The sequence below is a fragment of the Anas platyrhynchos genome, chromosome 5 (genome assembly GCF_047663525.1).
Source record: "Anas platyrhynchos isolate ZD024472 breed Pekin duck chromosome 5, IASCAAS_PekinDuck_T2T, whole genome shotgun sequence".
Taxonomy (NCBI): domain Eukaryota; kingdom Metazoa; phylum Chordata; class Aves; order Anseriformes; family Anatidae; genus Anas; species Anas platyrhynchos.
The window spans coordinates 43,774,345-43,799,661 of NC_092591.1; the positions used below are offsets into that span (position 1 = coordinate 43,774,345).

Genomic DNA, 25,317 nt, shown 5'->3' on the forward strand with positions numbered 1-25,317 from the left:
ATTAAATTTGGGAAGAAGTGTGGAGACTGTGATGGAAGGTAAAAAGACGTGAGAGTTGGAAAGGCAAATGTCACTGGATCTGGGATCATTATCATGTTAGGGGCTGAACTGACACATAGAGCTGATATCTGAAATAGTGGCCAAAATGGTTTTATAAATAAGCTTGTGGGTATTCATTGGATGAGAAGAAGCAGAAGTTAGCTGTAGAACTAGAACCTTCTGATAAGCCATTTATTTCCAAGAGAAGATTAAAACATTTTAAGATCTGTATGGTTGATGTGAAAATTGTCGGTAAATCTCTCAAATTAATTTTCATTTAGGCTTGGTTGTTTGGTTGAGTTGTTTTTTTTTTTTTTTTTTTTAATATTTCCAATTGGTGAAATTGCTTCAGCATTTCTAAAAGGAAAATCTTGAAGTATTATCCTACATGTCTTTCTGCTGAATGTTTTAGATAATTAGGAAAAAACATTTAAAATACTTTAAATCAAAACTCAAATTTTCAAGATCTAAGCCAATTCAGCTTATCTTTTTTTTTTTTTAAAGGTATCATAAATAAAAATCAGATTTTTGAATTTTGGAGTATCTTGGACACAGAAGTTAAATCTGATTTCGGCAGACAGCACTGTTTTCTGGCTATGCAAACTTATCTCTGGGCAAACTAACCATGGAAATACAAGGTAAGTTAATGTTAAAATAGGGTCTGAAAAACTGCAGTATAAAGCTCTCATGCCAAACTTCCACATACTCTGTTTCTTTTGCTTCAGCAAAAAAGTGTGCTGATTTTTTGCTGTTTTCTTTTTCTTTTTTTCCCTATGATCCGAACTGACCTAACTATACTTGAAAAATTCCATGATAGGACAGGCTCCATTTATCCCAGAGTATTCCCTGAGGATGTTTGTTATGGCTCGATGATAGAATAACTGATGCATTCAGATAAATATGAGTACATTGGCTTTGCTTGCGCATATTTGTGCAAATTGTCCTCACTAGCTTGCTGGTTCTTAGGAGCCCAGTACTTCTGGAACAAAGCAGACATTGCTGCGTAAAACTGCTCTCTCAGAGATATTCTTCCAGTTCCGAGGACACTGAAAATGCCATTGTACCTTAAATGAAGACATAAGATAGATTTTATTCAGATTTTTTTTATTACTACTTCCTATGATTTCTGAACAGTTCATTCTATGTGAAGGATGCTTTTTTGTCACTTAAATAGTGACAAAATACTGACTGTTTCACTAAGCAGTCTTCTGGATGTCACTGCAATGTATTGTTCAACAGCATTTTGGGCTGCAGTGACCTGAAATTTCTAGGTCTGAGAGTGAGACTTTGTAATAGTACATAACAGCTGCTTCCTTTTCAAAAATGATTATATGATATTCACAATTTAGCTGGGGATAATGTTTGGTGTATTTTGATAATTTACTTTTTAACTGCACTGATAATTCTGTTAGGAAAATATGTATGTTACTGAAAACCAGTTGTATCATATTTTAATTAAACATGTTTTTTTATTATAACAAAGTTCTTGAAGTACTGTTCATTTATTAATACATGCAAACATAACCAATTTACCAAACTTTGTTCTTTTATACATCAGCAACCTGTTATATTGTTACTTAACACTAGTATTTTTTGTGGCTGCAGTCCAGGCCTTTGTGTCATCTCTACAGATACCTTAAAGGAGGCTGTAGCGAGGTGAGGGTTGGTCTGTTCTCCCACGTGCCTGGTGACAGGACGAGGGGGAATGGGCTTAAGTTGTGCCAGGGGAGTTTTAGGCTGGATGTTAGGAAGAACTTCTTTACTGAAAGGGTTGTTAGGCACTGGAACAGGCTGCCCAGGGAGGTGGTGGAGTCACCATCCCTGGAGGTCTTTAAAAGACATTTAGATGTAGAGCTTAGGGATATGGTTTAGTGGGGACTGTTAGTGTTAGGTCAGAGGTTGGACTCGATGATCTTGAGGTCTCTTCCAACCTAGAAATTCTGTGATTCTGTGATTTCCACTGACACTGGCAGTTCAGTAAATAACCCAGATACTGGGAATGCAAGTACTGTCCTTGCAGAATCAGATATATACATTGTAATTTGTGCATGATGTTGACCTGTAGGAATGGTTGTCATACTATTTCTGTGAACAGATAGAGCACAAAAGAAGAGGTATAAGCTGCCAACTGTCTATCAACAGTTCTCATCAACGCTTATGGGACATGTCAAAGTAGAGGACATGTAGTGTGGCCAAGGATGGCAGATTCTTACTTATGATCTGAACCATGTCTGATAGCATGGAAAGGATACAGTTTTATAGGCAAATTTAAAATTGAGATAGAAATTTATCTAGGAGCTAGATAACTCAAAAATGACTACTGACTTTCTGCTCTGGTGTTTACAAAGATGCTAATTGAGCTTTGTCAGACTGGTTAGTCCCACTGCAACTAATATTACCATAATTTTATGTGGTTTGTTCTTTTTATCCACAAAATTTACTGTAAAATGTAATTTGAATAAATTAAACTATGGTTAACGTAATGATTGCTGCATGAATACTAGGACTATGGCCAGGTACCGGTAATATCTGGGTAGAATTATTGAGACAAAAGCTATAAAACAGTTGATAAACAGTGTTCCTCTATTCTTTTGTGTGGTTTTCCCTACTTGTAATGATTTAATGAGATAAGAGAGTAGGAACAGGGATCCCATAGGAACAGGGATCAATAGATTTCTTACCTAAATTGCCATTGATCTTTTAATGTTTATTGGAGTTGGTTACCGCCGCTGCTTTGGTTTCACTGCATGAAACTGAAAAGTGAGAGCTAAGAATAGGATTGGGGGGAACCTAGTATTTTACACCAGAGGGCAGAGGTTAAAGGAAGGGAATGGTGCAGGGGAACCCAAGGAGCCTGCGGGAGAGAGAAAGGTAAAAATAGAGGAAATATTCATAGGAAAGGAGAAGAGACGAAAGGGTTTCCTATTCATTGCTGGGAGTACTACAATTGCATGACACAATTTTTTACTTGAAAATGTTTGGATCTTAAAATTTAGCATTAACTCATCATTTCAGCAGGTTGGGTTTTCAAACAATTAGAACTGTACTCTCCTTTCATTTACAATCACTTCCTGCACATAAAAAAATACTTAATTGCTCCATATTTCTTTCAGTAATAAAAGCAAATACCTTTCATTTAAATTACAATTTGGGCTTAACCCAGAAAAAAAGAAGTGAAACATTTCCTTGCCATAGTAGACAAACATCTCAACATGAAGCCCTGTACAATGTGCAGCTTTGTCATCCCTGGTTATATAAACAAGGAAATTGTAAGACAGAGTAGGAAGACATTTTAAAGAGATTAACTGTGTTTGATTCTACTTGAATTTAATGGATCTTGACACAATGAAGCATGCAAAGAGAATCTTAAAAATAACTTCATTAGAATAATGTTTTTCAGGGATATAAGAGAATATAAAAATGTGAGATTAGACAAAAACAGATAGACAAACAGGAGAACATAATTATAACTAATCTGCTCTTGATCATGCTACATATTGCTAAGAGTAAATGATTTTTAGGAAAACAAAATGACAAAAAACTGAAATTTGAAACTAAACAAAGAGAAGAGGTACATTTTTTCATCTTGTCTCTTGGAATGTTTCAAAGAAAGTTCAGTGATTCATATGTGGCTATCTTCCAACCTCAGGTGGATGACTTTCTCAAAGATGTACATTTTGCACTACAGTATTAGGTTCAGCATATCAGGTAACATTCTGGGTCTATGTTGTAAAGATAGGATAATATACTTCTCTCTGAAATCTCTATTCTACAGGTCTATAAGGCAGATTTGTTTCTCATTTCTTAATTATATCTTATCAACCATTTTCTACTAACTTCTGAACTTGTAAAGAAAAATAGACAATTTTAAATTGTCTTGTTTGCATCAAACTATTGGAAATGTATATATTTCTAGCCACCCATAGCCTATTTTGTTTCTTAAATACTATGTATAAATATGTGTATTTTAATATTCCAAGTGTTGAGCCCAGTCCTTTAATTTGTTTTGTATGGGTAGCAAGAGAAGCAAAGAGTTTCACTGGATTCTTTGTGAGTGAAGGATGCAAAAAAGGAGTCTCAGAGAATGGAGATTTTTCGAAGTAATCTTAAAGTGAGACAGAGTAAAAAGTTTAATCTGAATCTGATTCCAAGAGGTGCTTTCTAAGGGTCACATAAATCATTTGTCACCCACATTTCAAGAAGTATTTTATGACACCTAAATGTTTTCCAGAAAGAGAAATCCTAAAGTGACACTCACCAGCTGTAACATGCATTGATGAAAAATGTCGTGCACAGCCATGTATCTGATGCCATCACATCTCTCAAACCTCTGGTGTTCATCAGTGACCAACTCTAGCTGTATGCTGTATTCACTCCCCTACATTCCTTCCTTTCCTTCACTTTTTCCTAATATTTGTACCAGTGTTGATAGGGTATCCACAGCCTCTGCACAACAGAGAAAAGAGCAGAATAAGACTGGCCATTGCTAGGATATAAAATATACTCCAAGCTACAGAGATGCCATTGCCAAGTGAATCGAGGCAAGAGTACCATTTTGAGTATGCAGTCTATCCTCAAAGGCAAATTTGCTCTGTGTTCTTCATGTAACAGTTGCTGAAATAACTTCAATCTTCACCTAGAGGTTCATCAAATAAGGCAAAGACAGAGAGATTGGTGAGGTTCTGTGGAATACAGGGGCACATATATACAGAAAAAGCAATGTCAAAGCTTTAGCTCCTGATCCAGGCTGCTCTATTCTTACTTCTAGAGGATATCACCCTGAATTAGGCAGTTACCTTTCCACAGGTTGTATAGGAGCTAGAACTTAGTGTGTGAATGTCTATGGACAATCAGAAAATATGGTCTTCAGGCTGACTAATGTCACTTGATAGTTTAATCACATCTATGTAAGAAGATGTTAGAGATGATGAAAAGGTTGCTATACATTTCACTTTAGGATCTTACATTTCATTGTTCAATTTTAACTTGATTCTGAAAAATTTTGGTTTAAAAATTCTCCTTAGTCACTTAAAAGAAATGAAAAAAAAAAAACTACCACCAGCCAACAGATGAGAACTGGTAGTGCACCTGAATCAATGAGTGCATGACTGTAAATACAGTTCTCTAATACTAAAGACACAATGAAGCACTGCTGCACTTTCAGAGAGTTGATGCTATGATCGAGAGGGGTCTGTTGCATTGACACAAGAAAATACCGTTTATTAAATGTTATTTGTTTCAAAGGGCAAACTGTAACCAATTTGGGGGTATACATCACAAAGAAAGACTTAGTTTATTCCTATATCACTGATCTTGACTAATGAGACACTACACATTTTTAAACGCTACACATTTTTAAAATATTTTTTGTCCCCTTGTCATCGCACTGTTTTCATACTGTGATTATGGCTCAGAGTAAGGACATTTTAACATTTCTAAATATTTTTTTTTTATTCACTTTTCTTTATGCTCTTCTGGCCTACTTTGAAGGTAAATCTTTACTAAGGACACAAGTCAGTGGATGTTCTCTGCCTACCCTGCAGATATCAGAGTAGCAATGTGGTTTAGATTTTTTTCTAATTGTTCATCCCATGCTATCTGAATACCTCACTGTTTTCTAATTATTTTTTTTTATGACAGCTTTGTAGAACAGAACAGAACTATTAAAGGTCACAGAATGAAGCACAACTGTAATTCACAATACTTTGTGAAAACAAAGATGCGTGGCCTTGCTTTAAAATAGTACAAATATAATCTTTGTACTTCACAGTTAGCCTGCTGCATGGACAAATTAATTTATTTAAAGTTTATTTCATACCAACACACTGTGCTTTACAGTTGAGACAGTTTCTCAAAAATTACAGAACACACTGAATAGAGCAGGGAATTGAATTAAGGTGTCCCCGGTACCATATTAACTCAGTCATCACTTGCCCCCACCTGTCTTTATAGACATCCAGATAATTATGTTCCAAGTCTTTCCTAAATTTAATTTGTTGGAAGAAATTTGATGAAATAATATTTTTATGGAATTTCATATATTCTTCTCTTAAGACACTGAGAAGTGAAAGTCCTCACAGATGCAGAAAAGAGCAGGCATTTATGTAAAGCTTGACTCATTAAAATCCTAGGTGGTCTTGTGTGGCTGGTCTATATTAATTGCAGCAATGACAGTTGGGGTCAGGGGATCATAGAACAGCCGGTCTGTATTACTTTGACCTAATCTCAGGTGATATGGTCTAGGAAATAGTTAATTGCATTTATCAGCACTCCAGTGACTCACATCTTTAATATTAGGGTGATCGATCTTTATACTTTGTAGATCCTTGCACCTGGTCCTCATTGTGTTCTTCCTTCTCGGTATTTGCTAGAATAGTCAGTTAAGTTTCATAATTTTCACATGATTCTTTAACCAGAAATACTGAATCTTAAAGTGAACAAATGAAAATCTTACTGATAGAAAACTATACTAGATGCACATCAGAGACTGTGGAGGGAAGAGAGGGGAACAAATGGTCAGAAAATGCTTTTTGTCTGATTTCAACTGATGCCTCTTTCCTAGGGGATATCAGGTAAAGTTTTGAGCTGTTACCTTTTTAGATATTTTGCAATAGACAAAACATACAAGTGATGAACTGAAAATATCAACTATCAGTATATTTAAAGATTTGAAGTAGATCTAGAATACAGCACTTCATTAAACTGTATCAGTAGTTACTAGATTACATACATGCTTTCCAGTGAAGAATCATCTGTTTTTCCAAAAGCCAAAACAGTTCAGAATGGAATGCCAAATATTATATTCATTGCAAATATTTATGTTAAATCAAGAGGATGTGGACAGTGTGCATAAGTCAGGAAACTGAATTTTGTGTTTTTCACAGCAGCTGTCACTTAACTCCATTGTAATCACAGTGGCATATTCTCACAGCATTGTTCTAATACAATTTTACATCTCTAAAAAGGGGCTGAATGCCAGCCACTGTGAGAACCTGCATTTTGAATTTCCTGACTCTGGCATATTTGAATTTTCATCCTTAACACTAGATTAAATTAAATCTTTATGTTGAATATATGGTAAGAAGCTGGATTAAGCTCTGAATTCTGTAGTTAACACTCGCACAGTGCTTCCTGAAATAAGATCACTTACATCTTTTCTCCTGTATACCATTCATGAAGATAGATGTTCAACATTTCCTCCAGGACTCTTTGTCAAATGTTTATTCTGCCTGGGAGAAAGTTCAGCTGTTGTAACTGCAGTGTTTCCTGGCAAAGGTCTGCGCCCACTTTGCTTGTCTGAGACTGCTTCCCTTATTCCTTTCAGGAATACAATAACACATACTTGCAGGGATAGGAATCCCAGGACATTCATGAACATTATCCTACAGATTGCTATTTGCAGAAGGGAGACAGGGATTTATAATATTTTGAAAATGTATTTTCAAAGCACTTGCTGGGTCTACAAAATTGTTTTGCTTTTTGCATTTGATGACTGTTTTTAAGTCTGTCTTCAATGTATTATAACTTTGAAAGCTCTACCTAAATATTTGAAAGGCATTTCAAAAATATTTCTAAAATATATTTTAAACTTTAAATGAATAAATTTTCACTCAGTGCTTACATATCCTGATTTTTTCCCTCGATGCTATGTATGTTAATGACAAAAATTTTCTGAGGAAATCAATAAACTTCAACAATCACAGTTGAAGTTCATGTAATATAAAATTACAATAAATTAATCCAATTAGGATTTATGTCAATTATAACACCTAACCAAGAGGTTTAGATAGCAAATTTTAGTATCTGTTAATGATAAGCAATCATTTAAAACAAGTAAAAACAAAGTAAAAAGTAAAAACAAGTACTTGAAAAGAATCACTGGGTGATCTTGGTTAAAGAATGGATTGGAGTTAGCTGTCATCTGCTTAAAGACATTTCCACTGATAGAAAGCTTTCTGCAAAGAAAAAAAAAAAGTAATTTCAAAAATTTCAGTTTATTTTTCTGAATGAATAAGAAATAAGGTCTTTGAGGTCTTGTAAATATTTAACATTTGAAAATGGCAGGTTTTATACCAACATGATGATTCTTTAATGAATTTCTGGTACTTATGAACATTGTACAGCTTTACTTTTGATACTAAAAAAATTCTAAAACATTTTTTCGGGATGCAATTGGTCTTTTTTCAATCTCAGATATATTGCAAAGATCAAGGTACTCAGGGTAGCATTTATCTGGCAATTTATCCTCCTTTAGAGTCACTGCTTGATTTGTAGTGAGTTAAATGTTAGAGATACAGAAAAACAGGAAGATCCACCATGATTCCTGATTAAAGTCTGATACAAAGGTTGCATTACATCAAAAACCTTCATAATGCTGGTATAGTTTTGTCTTGGGGAAAGCCGTGGTATTTAGGAATAAGAAGACATGATAATGAAGGCCAGTCAGTCATCTGTTTGAGAACAGGCCATTGGCACACTTAGTTCTTTATCACTCTTTATTAATTAACAGACTGGGGACTTTTTTATTCTTCCTGTATATGACCTGACCAAAACAGGATATGAACTGTGATCTGGCCCAGTTCTGGCAGCTAATTAAAATATCAGCATTAAAATATTGATTCACATATTGTATTAGAAATATTCAACTATGTCACAGCTCAGCCTACCTCTCACAGCCAAGATTCTAATAGAAAGAGTAGAATTTGATAGAATGCTTTATTTCAAGAATTAGCTTAATTTAAAACAAGACATGGAAACTGGATATAACTGGAAAAAAACGTGAATTAAATTAGTCACAATGAGGTGAAGAAAAAATAATAGATAAATTTATTTGCAAAACCTGAATTCCAGGTTTATGTCAGAGTACTATGACCTACATGCAACCTATTAGACAATAAGGTTGTAACAAGACGATGTAACGAGAGACATACTCTTTTTTCCTTTATTTTAAAAGCAATTAATTTAAAATTTAGTCTTCTTTTTAGAATTTTCTGTGTTGTAAGAAAGATTAACAGTAACTTCAGGAACAATTGGGTTAATAAAATCCATGTTATTGCACATTAAGCTAGTTTGTTTTGTTTTGGTGTTTCTTCTCTGTTGCAGGACCATAGAAAAGTCATCAAAAATCCTTTATCTGGAATACATGAATGCTCCCTGAATTTTTGTGTATGTGCAACTAGAGATCCTGTTGTCCTTTACATCCAGATGTGTTCCATGTGTCTTAAAGCCTGAAGTATATATAGGAGCAGAGGCTCCTATAAATGAAGTATTTGAGGTTCACTAAGAACTACTCAGTTGTGAGGGATATGCACCTGTGCTTGCTGTATGATCTGAATCACTGTCCAGAGCTGCTTGTCTCTCTCCATTGTCTACGCAGGGACTCTGAAGTAAATATGTTCTCCAGATCTATATGCAACTTTAATTATTGTAGGAATTTGTGCCAGTAGCCAGGCTTTTAAAAAGTTTTGATAGTATTTTCAAAATGATTGTGCTAGTCCAGCCACACTCTCAAGTTCAGTGAGAAAGAGCTGCTGTATTTCAAATAATGATTCTGAAAATTCCAATAAACGTCTACTTCAAGCTTTTTTCCCCTCATAGTTCAGTGACTTAATTTCCTAAGACTAATGGCTCCCACTTCCATGCATGTGTTGGTGATTAGATTTTTGGACTAAACCTCTAGAGAACAGGAAACTTGCTTTTGACATGTACAAGTAAACAAGAAGGCCTGGGCCACTCCAGAGCCCCAGAGGTGGGAACATTCCCTGCCTGTGTTTGTCATTGAGCGAGGAGGAAAGCTGAGCAGGCCAGGCCTCGCTCCCCGTGCACGTGTTCCGCAGCTCGTAGCATTTTGGTTAAAGCTGATCTTGTCTGGAGGAAAAAGATAAAAGTTACTATTCTCTGCTGACAGAACAGGTGATGAAACAAGAATGAACTGAGTATGCCAGAGGCAAGAAGGCAGTATATCTGTTTGTACAGCTTTTAAGTAAACCGAGTAAAAACCCTGATAACCATGATTTGGGGAAATTTGGGGTTTGGATCTGTTTTGTTGTTGTTGTTTTTCTGCCTAGGCTGTTTATAATACAGGACAATTTTCCAGTGCAGTCTGTAGAAGGTACACAAGAAAAATGTTTTCTGTTTGATTTTTTTTTTCCAGTTTTCAGGTACTTTGTATTAGTATAATGATATTTAAATAATTTCATCTGATTTTTTTTTTTACTGATTATTCCACATAACAAGATATTTACACTGAACACGAAGTACACAGGATATTCAATAAGCTCTCTTGAAGTCAGATACCCTCGTTCATCTCTTTTGCATCAATCTGTGTCATATGTTACTATGAATCCTTTTTGAGGCCTGCTGCTTTATATATCAGTGGCATATTTTTAGGATTTGCTTTCTAGGATTTTTTTTTTCTCTGTAGTGGTCCTGCTGAGTGGCAATGTAAAACTAAATAAAAATCTGCTATGGAAATTAATTCCTCAAGAATGCTCCCCAGTAGATTGTAGCAAATAAAATCAGAATATTCGTGATACAGTCACTGCTACCATTCTGCAGGAAAGGTGTAAAAAAAGTTATTGTTGTGTAGCGTTGTCCCTAAATACACATTCAGAGTTTTAGTACTAGATTGGTTTGACATATTTGGAGCATGTGACAAGAGCTTCAGAAATCTTCCACTTTCTCAACCAGCCTTCAACACTTGTGAAATAAACTGACTACGGAGTGCCATGTTACAACTCCATTCTCTCTTCCCTGTCTTTTTTTTTTAACAGGAATATATTCACAGGGAATAGATTCAGGACTCTGGACTGAATCAGGCTGACAAAGTCTTGCAATAACGCTAAGTAGTGAATATTGTTTATTTTGGCCTACTTCCTGAATTCTTTTAGTCTTTCATAGCTTACCTTTTTTCTGTATTCTCAGGGAAAGATTATTTTTCCCATGTGAAAAGAAGTGACCAAAAATATGGAGGATGGCTGAAGTTAATAGTGCTACTCAGTGGTAATGAAAGATGACTATTCATCAGCATTAACCATTCTTTATTATCCTGAAATATAGTCATCCTTTTCACATTTTTATGGTGCTATTTGCCTGTCTTGCATAACATGTATGTAACGTATGCAAACTCAACTTTTTAGTCCAAAGAAGTTCCACAGTTAAAAATCCCTAAATATTAGTGACACCGTCCTTATTTCTACAGTGAAATTGACTACAGGCAAAAGACTTTAAATAGTTCAGGTTACCTATAATTAGTGTCTCTGTTTTTTTATAGGAGGCTTATAACTGTAGGAAACCTCTCAACATTTTTAATAAAAATGTGTCTAAAGGTGGATGAATTAAGAGATTGTATTGCAAGTGTTTGAGAGGAAAACAGCAAAAAAAATACTACAAAGAATGAAATGCTGCAGAATTCAAAAAACAAAAACAAAAAACAGTAACACTTGGAACATGATCCCCAAGGAATAACTAAATAAATAAATAAATAAAATAAAACAAACAAATAAATAAATAAATAGATTCTTGCAAGCAGCGTTTTGTTCTGGTTGCTAACTGAGGCATGGCAACATGTGCAGGTATCTCCTATTTTATTCTTCCTCTGTTTGAAAAGAGATTTTTTTACTCTCTTGATAAATAAGTAAGATTGCATTAAATAAATAGTTGGCCTCACAAGAAATTCCACTTCCTACTCAGACCAAACCAGCGCTCATGAGCCAACTTGTACTGAGTGCAGTGGCCAAAGCAAGGTAATACCACGTGCTAACAATGGAAATGGGCAGAGTACAGACAAAACACTGGAAAAGGTATGAAAAAAATTTTTTTATGTATAGCTATTGTTACCACAAGTGCTTTGTATGAACACAATGAAGTGTAGAGCTGGTATCACCACCTCTTATTAAAATTTCCTGTTTTTTTTTTTTTTGTTTTTTTTTTTTCAGGTTATTTTTCTATTTTCTATTGTTTACTACTTTATTTAATTTATCCATTTGTTTGATATCCTTCATGTTTGGCACTTGCATGAGAATTTTGTACAATTTTATTTTATTTTTTAATTTAGCCAAAACTAATTTTATAATTTCTAGGAATGAAACCGAGAGAAATATATCATAATGTAAAAAACTTCTTTGCTCTTTTCCTCAAAAAACTACAAATCACGTATTCACAAATTAGATTTGACAGCTTTTTTCTTTCATATGGAAGTCTTCCCATTGCCTTAAAATGCCAAAATTTGTTTAAGTAACAGACCTTCAGAAAGCAGTTTGTACATGCTCAGTAGGTGCTTCATAATTTTCAGTGCTGATTCCATCACTGTTTGCATTTCTTGCACCTCTTATTTCAGACAAGTTTACTCTTTTGCCATCTTCACAGTGGGACACAGCAGGCAAACTGTAGAGTATGTGACAAAGGTGAGGCTTCCTCACAGGAGCTTCTCCATTGAGAGAGAGCCAATATTAGGCACTAGACTGAAAAGTAAAAAGTATTCATAATCATTTGTCAGTCTTTTTTTGTGATGTGAGATAATATTTCGTTTTGTGGTTTCTGCACAACATAAAAAGGAAGGTATCTCATTCAAGGCCAGCGTCTTAGAACTGGGGGTGAAGAACTGGGGAATGACTGATCATAGCACGCAAGCCTAGGAGAAGGTAGAAGGAGTCAGGTGTCTAAACTGAACTGTTGAAGATGGACAATGAAATGCTGGTAAAACAAACAAACAAACAAAACTGAATGCATAAAAAAGATTGGAACAGGATACAAGTTTGCAGGGAAAGTCAGTGGCCCTCCACTATTGTACATGTATATGCCCAGGAGCTGCAGAGAAATATCTGACCTGACGTGGAATGTGGAGCAAGCAGCAAAATAGTCTGCCAGGTAGATTGACATGAGAAGCCAGGGAGATGAGGAAAGGAGAAGGAAAGAAAACAAAAAAGGAAAACTGATTAACCCCAATACTGGTTAAAGGACATAAATGTTACCTAAGGACAAAGATAAACCATCTGGAATTTAATGAGAGGTCGTTGGAGGGATATGAGCTGCAAGCCAGGAAATGAGTGGAATAATTAGCATTCGTATCATGAGTTTGAGTAGAAAAAAAAACAAGAACAGTGAACATGCCTGTGGGATGGCTCTACCAACTTAATTCAATACTGTACAACGGTATAGTGCATGTCTAGGGACACTAATGAGAAAGCAGGTGCTAATTTTTTTTCTGCAGAAGCTGGCATAAGGCATGGGATGGAAAGCACAGAAGACAAGGTTTCAAGATGATGATCGTGGAAAACTGCCCGAACCATTGTATTTAGATGGTGATTTTACATGGCAGTTCCTCTGTGATGTTAATGATTTCCTTCAAAACACCTGTCTCAGATATTGTCACTGCGTGAAATTGTCATTTTTTGTATTAAACTTTCACCCATGACTGAAATTAAAATTTACATATATATATATTCTATTCTGAACAAGTTCATAATTTCTTGAATATGCCCAGGGGTTTGAGCTCAGTTTCATGGACAGCTTTACTGCTGTGATCTCTGAATTTGTAAATGATTCACCGTCATTACATGGTTCTTAATTTTTCAGTGAAATGTAACAGAAAATTGAAAGTTTCTTTATGAAAAAAAATATATATATATTGCTTGCCTTAGAAAGAAGACAGATTTATGGAAAAAAATACATTTCTTATTTTAAATTTCTATTTTATTTTTATCATTTGTGATTTCTATTTTATGTTGAATATTTTTACTTATCATTCCAGTTCTCTGGGAGTGTTGTTCAGTGTGTTCTTTCTTTTCCTATTACTTTATAATTTATTTTTAGTTTTTAATGTTTAATAAAACATTCTTTTCACCTTTGTATGTTTTCTTTAAATTTCTTAAGTGTAAAAATGCATGCATATCGAAATAATATATTATTATTAAAAAATCACAGATAATAGCATCTTATTGTTTTTAAGAAAAGAAAAGAAATTAAGAAAATAGAGTTTTGTTGAGTTTTAAAAAGTTTTAAGTACCGTACCTGCCATCTACTGGAAGTACAAGGACAGTGCACTTAAATTGTGTTAACTGTTCAGCCTGCTATAACATCCTAGTACTTTATTACTTAACCTTTTCCTATTAAAAAATAATAATAATAATAATTAACCCGTATTATTTCGTATATAGCTTTATTAAAAGTGAAAGTCTTACAATTTAACTCAACAACTTTTCAATTCTTCAGCTTTCAACCCGAACCAGTACTAAGAATCCAGCGTAAGACCATTTCCCTGGTCTTCTACCCCATTCCACATTTTTTGGATCTGTACATAGTTGGAGTGGTGTGTGAAATCTATATGAACAAAGAGGTTCTAGAAACTAGTTTATAGACTTCCTTTGAAAATAATAGATATGGTATTTTTAAAAAGACAACTTATATAATTAAGTTTTGTTTTGTTTTTAGAATGGGGCACAGTTTTAAGGGACAGGTAAATTGTGTTAGGTCCACTTTCATCTTTTACTGACTTCTTGTTCTGGTCCCATAAACCACAGTAATTTCATTGCAGCGTAGTAACTTGGGCTGATTAAAAAACAAAGTGATATAAAACAGAGTTAGTCTATTATTATGCTGCTACTTGATTTGGGACAGTCTGACTTAGGTATTATTTGATTTTGTGTAGTAATCCAAAAGTTCTTGGCAACAGCGAGAAAAGAAATTAATGATTAGTTATGGCTGCTACGTGATGTGAATGCCTAAGTTTGCATTCAATGCAATTGAATCCACTTTGGTATGAGAAACTGTATTTTCCCTACATATTAACAGCAAAAGCTAATGTAGATTATTTGATAAACTAGATTTCATCACAGCAAACTGTGTACAGGAAGAGAGAGAAATGCATATTTACCATTTAAAAGCTAGAGCTAACCAAATCAAGGCAGGGCTAAAAGAAAAACAAAGGAAGTCAGCAGTTGTCATCAGGGAAGTATTGCTGGATTCCTAGGAGACTATTGTGGAAATAAACCTTTTCAGCCCTAAGAAAGCTCAATTACAAGATTGTAATTTTGGATACCTTTTACTATTAGATACTACTTGGCATCATTTTTAGTGTCCATTATTAGACACTCTCAGAGTATTATGTTCTGAGTAAAGTATGACTAAAACTGCTGTACTTTTCTAGAACTGTTGCTAAGCAAGACATTATAATTTTTTTCTCTGTTTTCTATCAGCTTGTTAACATCTATTAGGACATATTGTCACTTCCTTAGAGGAAAAGAGATTGGGCACTGAAATTCATTTTCACTTTTCAAAATTTCTTGGTTCTCAGACAGGAATAGGAATTATTTAAGATCTGTATGTCAAAAACAGACAACCTTGGACAAGAGTTGCTTTCAGTGGAAAATATAAATGCTTTAGGCAAAGAAGCTGTTGAACTTTTGCCTTCTATTTGAACTATATATAAGCTAGTTTGATTATGGAAGGGTACAGAATGTCTGGATTCTATAAAGTTGAATTTAAAATTGATTTACTATGGTAGGTATATTATGCTGGCATTTTCCCATCTTTCTAGCTGATCAAATGTCGAGTCCACAAGAACATTTCTGGAAACTTTTTAAAGCAGAATTAAAAAAAAAAAGAGAGAGAGAGAGAAAGACAGAATTCCTTTTCCTCCAAGAGATTTTATTGAAAACTTTAAATATAGGAACAGTTATTTGCTTAGCAAAAACTTATTCATTATGAATGACAAGTAGATTTTATTAGTGCCACTTACTAATAAAATACTTTTAAATAAAATACTTATTAAAATCACTTTTGAATAAAGGCAAATTCACTTAACATGGGAGATGGAGTTGGCACCATGCTTTGGTTGGGATTTGTCTATGCACAGCTAACCATATACACCTAGACATCTTCAAAATTCTAAGATGCCTTTTTCAGAAATGCTTTGTACATGATTCCCTGACAACCTCTAGCTGACTGTGAGCTATTCCTGGTTTCCAAGCATTTTAATACAGGTAGACTACTAGGCTTTCGGTATGAGCTGAAAGCTTACTTTCTTTCTCTGTACATTCTGGGTAAAAGATGTTTCACATAAACAGTCTACATGTTTTGTTTTGTTTTGTTTTGTTTTTCTTTTTTTTTTTTTCCTCTCTCTTTGACTGTAGAGAAGAAAGAATTAGAGAGATGAAGGGGAAGAGTGGGGTATTTATGGATATTTTTTCCTAGATCTGCATTGCTCTAGGCCAGACATGGTTAACCATTAACAGTTTAAATTAAACACTTCATATGCATAATAAAAACCAGGTCTCTTATGTTGTTGCTGAAGCAGAATGGCTCTTTTTATTTGATATGTGCTTTGATAGTATTCCAGATTTTTTTTTTTTTTTTTTTTTTGCATTTAGATAGGTTAAGTGGTGCCTGAAGGATGATTTGCAAATTATTACAAACAGCGTAGCAGATAGTCCACAGCAAAAGAGGAAACATTAAAAGATGTTTTTCTTTTTTAAGAAAAATGTCATCCAAAGTTTAGTATCCATGTGGAGCAGACATATGCTCATTCTATATTTCCCCATCAGAATTGCTCTTTTACTTTACGTCAGATAAACTTCTGTGTCTTCTGTGGTGCTGTTGGCTTCTCCACAGATGTTCATCTGCTGCCACCTGAGAGAAAAAAATCTCACCAATTTCTACCCAATCAATTCTTTCCAAATGTTACTTTAATCTCTATGCCCTCTGATGTTGCTTTTTTTTGCATGAATTTCATCTCATCTACTATGTGAGACGTTCCTAAGCAGACAAGGGTCTTAACAGTTAGATTTTATTAGAAGAGATGCAAAACAAAATGAGAATCCATTATCTTAAAGCAGCAAGATTTATTTCTCCCAACTTAAACTAACAAACTATATAAGTCTGTTTTCATTTAGTGAATAGTTTTTTCCCTTCCCTTTCCCTCTCTGGTTCTCTTCTTCGGTAAGTTTGGATTTAGATTCTAGGGGAAAAAAAAAAAAAAAAAAAAAAAGATTAAAAAATGCACAGTAAGAAATCGGTGTTCTGTATGTATGCTGCCTCACGTTCACACTGTAATTGTATAAATAAGATTTACTAAGTTACTGTACCCCTGACTTTAAATAAAAGCACAATTTCTTGAGGTTGCTTTTATCATGGAGGGAATTTTTTTTTTTTAGATTTCTTGTTAATTTTGGTCATTGTCTAACAGCATTTAATAAATCAATGTTATGAATACTTAAATTAAAATGAATTAATTTTGAAGTGAAACTTAAAGTGAATGAATTTGGGGCAGGGAAACAGGACTTTCCCTTAATCATTTCAATTAGTGATAATGCACTTGTGTTGTTTTTTTCCTGTGGGTTTTTGGTGGTTGTTTTTGTTTGTTTTGTATTTCTCATGGATTACATACATTAAAGTTTTGTGAGGACTCAGAGAAGCAATTGAAGTGTGATTTATTCATCCAGCTTTCCTACTAGAAGGAACTATGCATTTTCTGGAATGTAAGATCTCAAAATTTTTATAATCTGAAATGCTTGAAAGAGCCTTAAGAGCAAACTGCTGATGTCTTGGCTACCTGCACTGCATGACCTGTTTCCTCATCCTTGACTGAAGAGCTGAAGACCTAAGACTGCTTACTTGATTAAAAAAGTAAAAGAAAAATCATCTATGGAAACACCGATTTTCAAGTATTCCCTAAAGAATTAGGTCAGAAAGTCATAAATTCATGAGAAGCTTGCGTATAACAGAAGTGAGAAATAGATCAAAGTAATTGCTACCTTAAATCAGACTTTGGCCTGTTAGTTATGCCTATAGAACAAGCATTCTGGACTGACTCCAGAAGTAAAGATTTCTTCCTGAGGGGACCAATAAGAAACGATCAGACTTTTCTTTGATGAATATACCATTCTTTCCCTTTTTGAGGCCACCCAGTCTAATGCTGGGGCTTGCATGTTTTCTTGTATGTGAAAGAAATCTGTAAGATGATGAAAAGGGGAAAAAAATATTAATTCCATGTACACATTTCACCAGCTTGAGTTGATGATAAAGGATGTAAGAAAATGAATGAAACACTAAGCTATTTTTGGAACTAGCAATGACATGCTGGAACAGCTGCATTTACCTGGTTAACAAAAGGGCATAAGGAGAGAAGCAGGAAGAAGGAAGACTGGTTTTGTTTTGATTACAATTTGATTACAATGAAGCCTGTATACCAAAACTGAATTTCTAGATCTCCCACACTTTCGTGTGTGACTTTGAATATGGCATTTAATATTTCTTATGCTCTAGTTCTTTGCCATTCATGATGGTGGTATTTTTCCTGACTCCCAGGCATTCCTGGGGAACTTTGCAGTAAGTTCTATATAGGAATGGCAAAGCAAATTAAACAATTGCTTCGAGGCTTTAGCCAAATGAGAATTAGTGCTCTTTTGTCATACAGATTTTGTGTAAGTCTAAACTATTTTGAAAAGAATAGGAATAAAAATACTGCCTGGATAATATTGTTTTGAATGAACCTTTTATTTGTCTATTCTCTAATTAATCACCATCTTAATTGGTACTCAAAATTAATATTTAATTTTAGTTGATTTATTCACTTAAGATGCATTCATCTAGCAATGTGGGTTACTCACTATAAAAATTATCAAAAAGAAACCTAATATTTTTCTCCAAGTTGCATCTGATCTCCTAGAAAACCATTTCCTACTTTCAAGCAGCTTTCATACAGTAATAAGATTTCTTTCAGCATTAGTGTATCCAGGATAAATGACACTTTCTACCTCTGTATTTTGTTGGGGGCCTAGAAATAATGTAGACAGCTAGCATCTGTACTACACATGAGCTCTTACTGAGAATATCCCAAACAGAGTGAAAAGATCATTAATAGCCCAGATTTCAATCTTCTTTATGCAGCTCAGGTATCAAATGAGTAATTTGCTGTCCATAGCTTTGAGAAGCTCAAATATAAAAGCTACAAGAGACAGGATAATGGTATCTTTGTGATTACACTGTTTTTCTAACTACTTTCAAGGCTTTTGCTTTCAGTTCTGCCTTAACGAAAAGATAAGCCTGAAAACGAGCCAGGTCCTTATTAAAAGCATAGCATATGTCTAGAAAAAAAAAAAAACAAAACAGTCTCGCTGTTCAGATTTATGTCTTTTGGCAGATTTATAAGGTGTTTCCATATAGTAGATTTGATTCCATGGACAAGTGCTGAAGGCTTTATGCTTAATTTCATAACTGTTTAAAAATTCTGATTATAAGATGTTCTTGATAATAGGATTTATTCACAGTAATTACCCTTTTCTGGACCAGTGGTGATGCTTGTATCTTTTTATAATAAACATGTTTCACAACCATAGTTGAAAGGGCCAAACAATAAGGAAAAGATGAGTTACACTCTGCATCTGTCCAAACTTTTACATACTTTTGCTCTAACTAACATACATTTTATAACCATCATTTATTCAGCCATGTGCTCTGCAGGTAATGGAGTAAGATGATGAATTCCATACATGTGCATCTTATAACTAAGTTTGTTATTAAATCTCTGCATATAACAAGTCTTTGCCAAAATGTTTTTAGATCATACTAATTAAACCAGAATCAACAGTAAGCACTTGTTTTCCAGATAGCTTTAGCTGAGAACAATACTTCAGGGGCTTATATCCCAATCATGTACACTTAGAATATCAGAAAGTACATGCGTGTTTAAGTGAAGTAATTCAAAAAGGGAGAGCATGTGAAATGTATTAATACTCTAAGGTACTGCATTTGGTTGCAGTACCTAGGGAACTATAGGGAACTGTAACACTAGCATTTTTGTAAAGGTTGTGGAAATATAGGCTCAGTCACATGGTTAAATTTTTGCTTGTGACAAAGGATACTTGAATGACATGTTAAAAAGGATATAACGTATCTTCCACTGAAGGTTTGATATAGCTCTAAATTGCTGGTTTAGTATTTTTCAGGAAATCAGAGACTGTTTTGTAGATTACTTTTTATTCTGTGAGTACCACAGAAAAAATGCTTTTAGATATTAGTGTCCTCACATTGTTACCTAAGTCACTACTTTTTTTTTTTTTTTTTTTTTTTTCCATTTGATAAACTTGTAGATGGTTTGTAGTACTGCAGATAATAGGGGTGTTTAAAATGAAAGTCAGAATCCTCCCTGGAATACCTAATTATTTTAAATAGGTCATATTTGAATCTGAGTTTTCAGATATGGATTTTCTCCTGCTGTCTTTGTTACAGTATTTCTTTCCTATTATTGTTCTCTATATATCTACAAATAATGTTGTAAACCTTGAACATCTTCGATATGCAATTTTTCAATCTTATTAGTTCTAGCACCACTTAGAAAAAGAATGCATGGAAAAAGCCTTCACATGCCTTTTGTTGCAAGACATTTTCAGTGTTTCAAATAAAATTCATGGAGAAATGCACAATAGAGGTGGTCACTAAGGCAAAATAATTTCACCAGAACATTATTCCATTACCTCTTTGTCAAAAGCTACTATTCTTTATCATGCAACTGAAGAAAACAAATCAAAACGGTGCTCCTGTATACATTAAAAAAAAAAAGCAAAAAACATTTAAACATTTAAAGTATCTTTTTCATTTTTGTTTGTTTGTTTGTTGTTGTTTTGGTTTTTTTTTTTCAATCAGTAAAGAGCTACATGAAGAATGGATCACAAAGAGTGCTGGCTAACAATCATTTTTTAAGACTGGGACAAGTGCTAGATTCATAACCATAACCGTAGAATGGCTGGGGTTGGAACAGACCTTAAGGAACACAGAATCATAGCATCATTAAGGTTGGAAAAGATATCCAAGACGGTCTGGTCCAACCATCCCCTGACCACCAATATTGCCCACTAAACCATATCCAACCTTTTCTTAAACACCCCGAGGGATGGTGACACCACCACTTCCCTGGGCAACCCATTCCAATGCCTGACTACTCTTTCTGAGAAGAAATTTGTCCTAATTGCCAACCTGAACCTTCCCTGATGCAACTTGAGGCCATTCTCCGTAGCCCTATCACTAGATATTTGTGAGAAGAGGCTGATCCCCAGCTCCCCACACCTTCCTTTCAGGTAGTTGTAGAGAGCTCTCCCCTGAGCCTCCTTCTCCAGACAAAACAACACAAGTTCTCTCAGCTGCTCCTCATAAGACTTGTGTTCCAGGTCCTTCGCCGGCTTTGTAGCCCTTCCTTGGGCACACTCCAGGGCCTTGATGTCTTTCTTGTAGTGCGGGGCCCAAAGCTGAACAAACTACTCAAGGTGTGGCCTGACCGGAGCAGAGTAGAGGGGAACGATCACCTTCCTGGTCCTGATGATTACACTATTCCTGTTACAAGCCAGGATGCTGTTGGCCTTATTGGCTACCTGGGTGAACTGTCAGTTCACATTCAGGCAAGCATCAACCAACACCCTCAGATCCTTTTCTTCTGCATAACTTTCCAGCCACTCTGCCCCAAGCCTGTAGCATTGCATGGGGTTGTTGTGGCCAAAGCGCAGGACCCAACACTTAGCCATGTTGAACCTCATCCTGTTGGCCTCTGCCCATTGATCCATCCTCTGCAGGGCCTTCCTACCCTCTGGCAGATCGACGCTTCCCCCCAGCTTGGTGTCATCTGCAAACTTACTGAGGATGCACTCAATTCTCTCATCCAAATTATCAATAAAAATATTAAAGAGGGTGGGCCTCAACACCAGCCTCTGGGGAACATCACACTTGACCAGTTGCCATCTGGATTTCACTCCATTCACCACCACTCTCTGGGCCTGGCTATCTAGACAGTTTTTAGCCTAGCAAAGAGTGTTCCTGTCTAAGCCGGGCTGCCTGCTTCTCCAGAAGAATGCTGTGGGAGACCCTGTCAAAAAGGCTTTGCTCAAGTCTAGGTAGACCACATCAACAGCCTTTCCCTCATCCACCAGGCAGGTTCACCTGGCCATTGAAGGAGATGAGGTTGGTTAGGCAGAATTTACCTTTCATGAGCCCATGCTGACTGGGCCTGATTCCCTGGTTGTCCCACACATGTTGTGGGATTGCATTCAAGGTGATCTATTCCAAATCGTTCCCCAGCACTAAGGTCATGCTGACAGGTCTATAGATCACCAGATCTTTATTATGACTTTTCTTATAGATGGGCATCATATTAGCAAGTCTCCAGTTATCTGGGAGCTCTCTGGTTGACCAGGACCACTGATAAATGGTGGAAAGTGTCTCAGCACTTCACACCTGCCACCTTTCTCAGAACCCTCAGGTGGATCCCATCTGGCCCCATGGTCCAGGTGGAGTATCAGGTCTCTAATTATTTCCGCCTGAATCATGGGAGGGTTATTCTGCTCCCCATCCCAGAATCATCTAGTTGCAACCCTGCTATGGGCAGGGATGCCACTTACTAGATCAGGTTTGCCCAGGGCCTTGTCCAACCTGGTCTTGAACACCTCCAGAGATGGGGCATCCACAGTTTCTCTGGGCAACTTGTCCCAGTGCCTCACCATCCTCTGAGTGAAGAATTTCCTCCTAACCTGTAATCTAAATCTTCCTTCTTTTAGTTTAAGGCCATTAATAATTCTATTTTTTTTGCCCTATTATTGAATAAATCTTACCATATCAGGAAATTATATCTAAAGCAGTGTAAACTATTCTCTATTTCTCTCTCTCACTGCTAACCCTAAACTTCTGTGTATTTAGTCTACATTGTTGAGAAAATGACATTCTTACTCTACTCTCTTCATACACCAGTACTCTTCATTCATCACCAGTGCTCTCCGTTGGTAATAGCTTCAGTTTACAAGTCTGTGCTCCACAGTGATAGGAATCTCCAGAAAGCTCAAAGACCTGCTGACAGAAACCATGTAATATCTCAACTGAACATAGCGCTCGGTGGATGATTTCCCTGGTGTGATGCTGCAGAAGTCTACTGATTTCTCAGAAAAGAAGGTTGTTCATTCAGAAGCAACTGAAGTGCTCTGTTGAGAGAAGCAGATACCTCTGTGATTATAAACAATGCTATCAGGGCATTTTTTTTTCTGTGTTTCCAGTTTTCTAAATGTTGGCTCTACAGCTGTTATCTCAGTTATGTGAAGTGGGAAGAGAACATTAATTCTGATCATAGTGAAGACAGTGGGAACTGGGAGATTTTGCAGAAATGCAAATTATTTTGCTTAGCAAAATCAAGGTAGTTTAATAGAGGGGAGAACATTGATGGTTGCTTAGTGACAAACTATGGGCCTGAGAAGCTAAAGGTATAGTCAAGATAAATAAAGCTGAGCAGTTAATTAAAACTGTACTCAGCAATCATAAATCAGTCTGACTGTTACAGCTCTTACTACCTGTATCAGAAATAACGTAAAAGTAATCAAATACAAGGGAAAAGATAAACCAGAGAGACAGACAATAAACACCTCCTAACTGCTCTTCCTTTATTTGATATGTGAACAGTGCATAACATGTACAATTGAATGCTCCAGTCCCTTCTCCTAACAGGAGAAGTAGAAAAAAAGGAGAAAAAATGAAAATTAATAATACTAAAGTGAAGCATCATGTTTCTGATAGATATCTGTAGTAAACATTCATTTTTGTACTCTGCTTTTCAAAATTCTGTAAAAGATCAATAGCTTTAAAAACTAAATACAAAACTTTTTTAATTTGGTAGGGTCCTAATTTAATATAAAATTACATTTAGCAATAGAATTAACTGTGGTTAGTGCATAGGCTTCTAAAGAATTTTAAATCTATTGAAAAGTCTGATGTTTTTCAGGTAACACATTTCTTATTATTTGTATCATCTGATATTCTGTAAAATCTTTGTGATTTTTCTATATTGATAACATTCTAAAGAGTGATTTTCATACCTGTATGTTACACTTATAAAGCTTCTTAATGACAAGTCTTATAAGCTCAGGCTTCAACATTGAATTTATAGATCTAGAGACTTTCACCAGAAAGTGAGTCAGAATGGGAATTTTCTATGGCTCCAAAAACTGAATACTCATTGATAATTTTCTTACAAACTGTATCAAATAACAGATGAGCAAAACTTCAGGAACTAAACTCATTTAACTTAATCTATTGTTTGAGGCCAGTAACAACATCTAGTAAAACAATTGACGATACGTTATAAAAGTACTCACCAGAATTCATCAGGCTAATGTGTCACCTGTGCCTAGTATTGTAAAACTTATTAATAATTGTACAATCATACAGAGATTTATTCTTAGTCTTTAATAACCTGTAAATATTTTGTCATAAACACTTCATGTTTCAGTTAGAGAAATGTGCTATTTCTTTTTTAAGCAGTGCAAGTCACACAATTTACTGTGCATATTCACTGTTGAGTACAAACAATTGGATTTAAAATGAGAAATCCATGCTGATTTTGCGAATGAATTCCCTAAGATGTAAAGTCTTTTATATGTGTTGAACTAGGTCACAACCTCCAGGTCAAATGTCGCTGTGAATTATAATAATTGCAATTTATGGTAAAGACTAGAGTAAGATTTGAAACCTGTCAGTACATATCATGAAGTGGAAATAAATTACAGCTTGTCATAAATGACAGATTTCTGTTAGGTGCTTCCTTTCACTTTGACTGCATCAGACCTTTATCCGCCCAGCAATTAACTTTATTCACATTAATATTCAGCAGTGTTGACAAGACTGACACAGTAAAACTCAGTTTGTATAAAAGTAAAGATAGATTGATGCAGAGTTATTATATTGTCTCATAATTCACTGTTGAGAGGAAGATCTTGATAAATGAAGAACAAAGCTATTGACTCTGGTGTTGACTTACTGTGCCAGAAAGAACTCTGATTTTCTGTTTTCTACGGTACACAATTTTTTGTTTGGAAATAAACAGTAATTTTATCTAAAGTGTTACTAGAAGTAATATTAATGCACTGGTATCATCCTGTTTATTATTTCCATATTTTCATTGGCTCCCCAGATCTTTTTTGAATGTGTAGAATAATTATGGTTACATGTAATGTCAAATAAGGCTAATCGTATATTTAAAGCAAGCTTTTAACTTCTCTGGGAAAGAAAAATGTGTGCTACTGCTGCCTTTGCTAAGGTTATGGCCACACAAAACCAAAAAATATCTTTTCAATTAAAGTGGAAAGGAAATCACTGCTAAAACCCAAAAATTTCCCCAACAGTTGCTGTATTCTTCTTATATAATATTGCCCAACAAGAAGTAAATTTAATCATGAGAGAAAACAGGTTTGCTAATGTTAAAAAGAATTGTTACAGATGTTGTAAAGAGATTTAACAGCTGCTCTTTCTAGGTTT

General features: G+C 35.1%; 1 long non-coding RNA gene across 6 annotated transcripts in view; it reads left to right on the forward strand.

The window, feature by feature from the left end:
• Positions 1-25,317, forward strand: part of LOC140002653 (uncharacterized) — a 50,554-nt gene that overhangs the window by 4,454 nt on the left and 20,783 nt on the right. Inside the window, exons 2-4 of one of the 6 annotated variants that reach the window (XR_011809748.1) lie at positions 544-677; positions 11,731-11,840; positions 13,229-13,486. This is a non-coding gene — a long non-coding RNA (uncharacterized lncRNA). The other 5 variants (XR_011809746.1, XR_011809749.1, XR_011809750.1 and 2 more) reach the window with 5 other exon arrangements.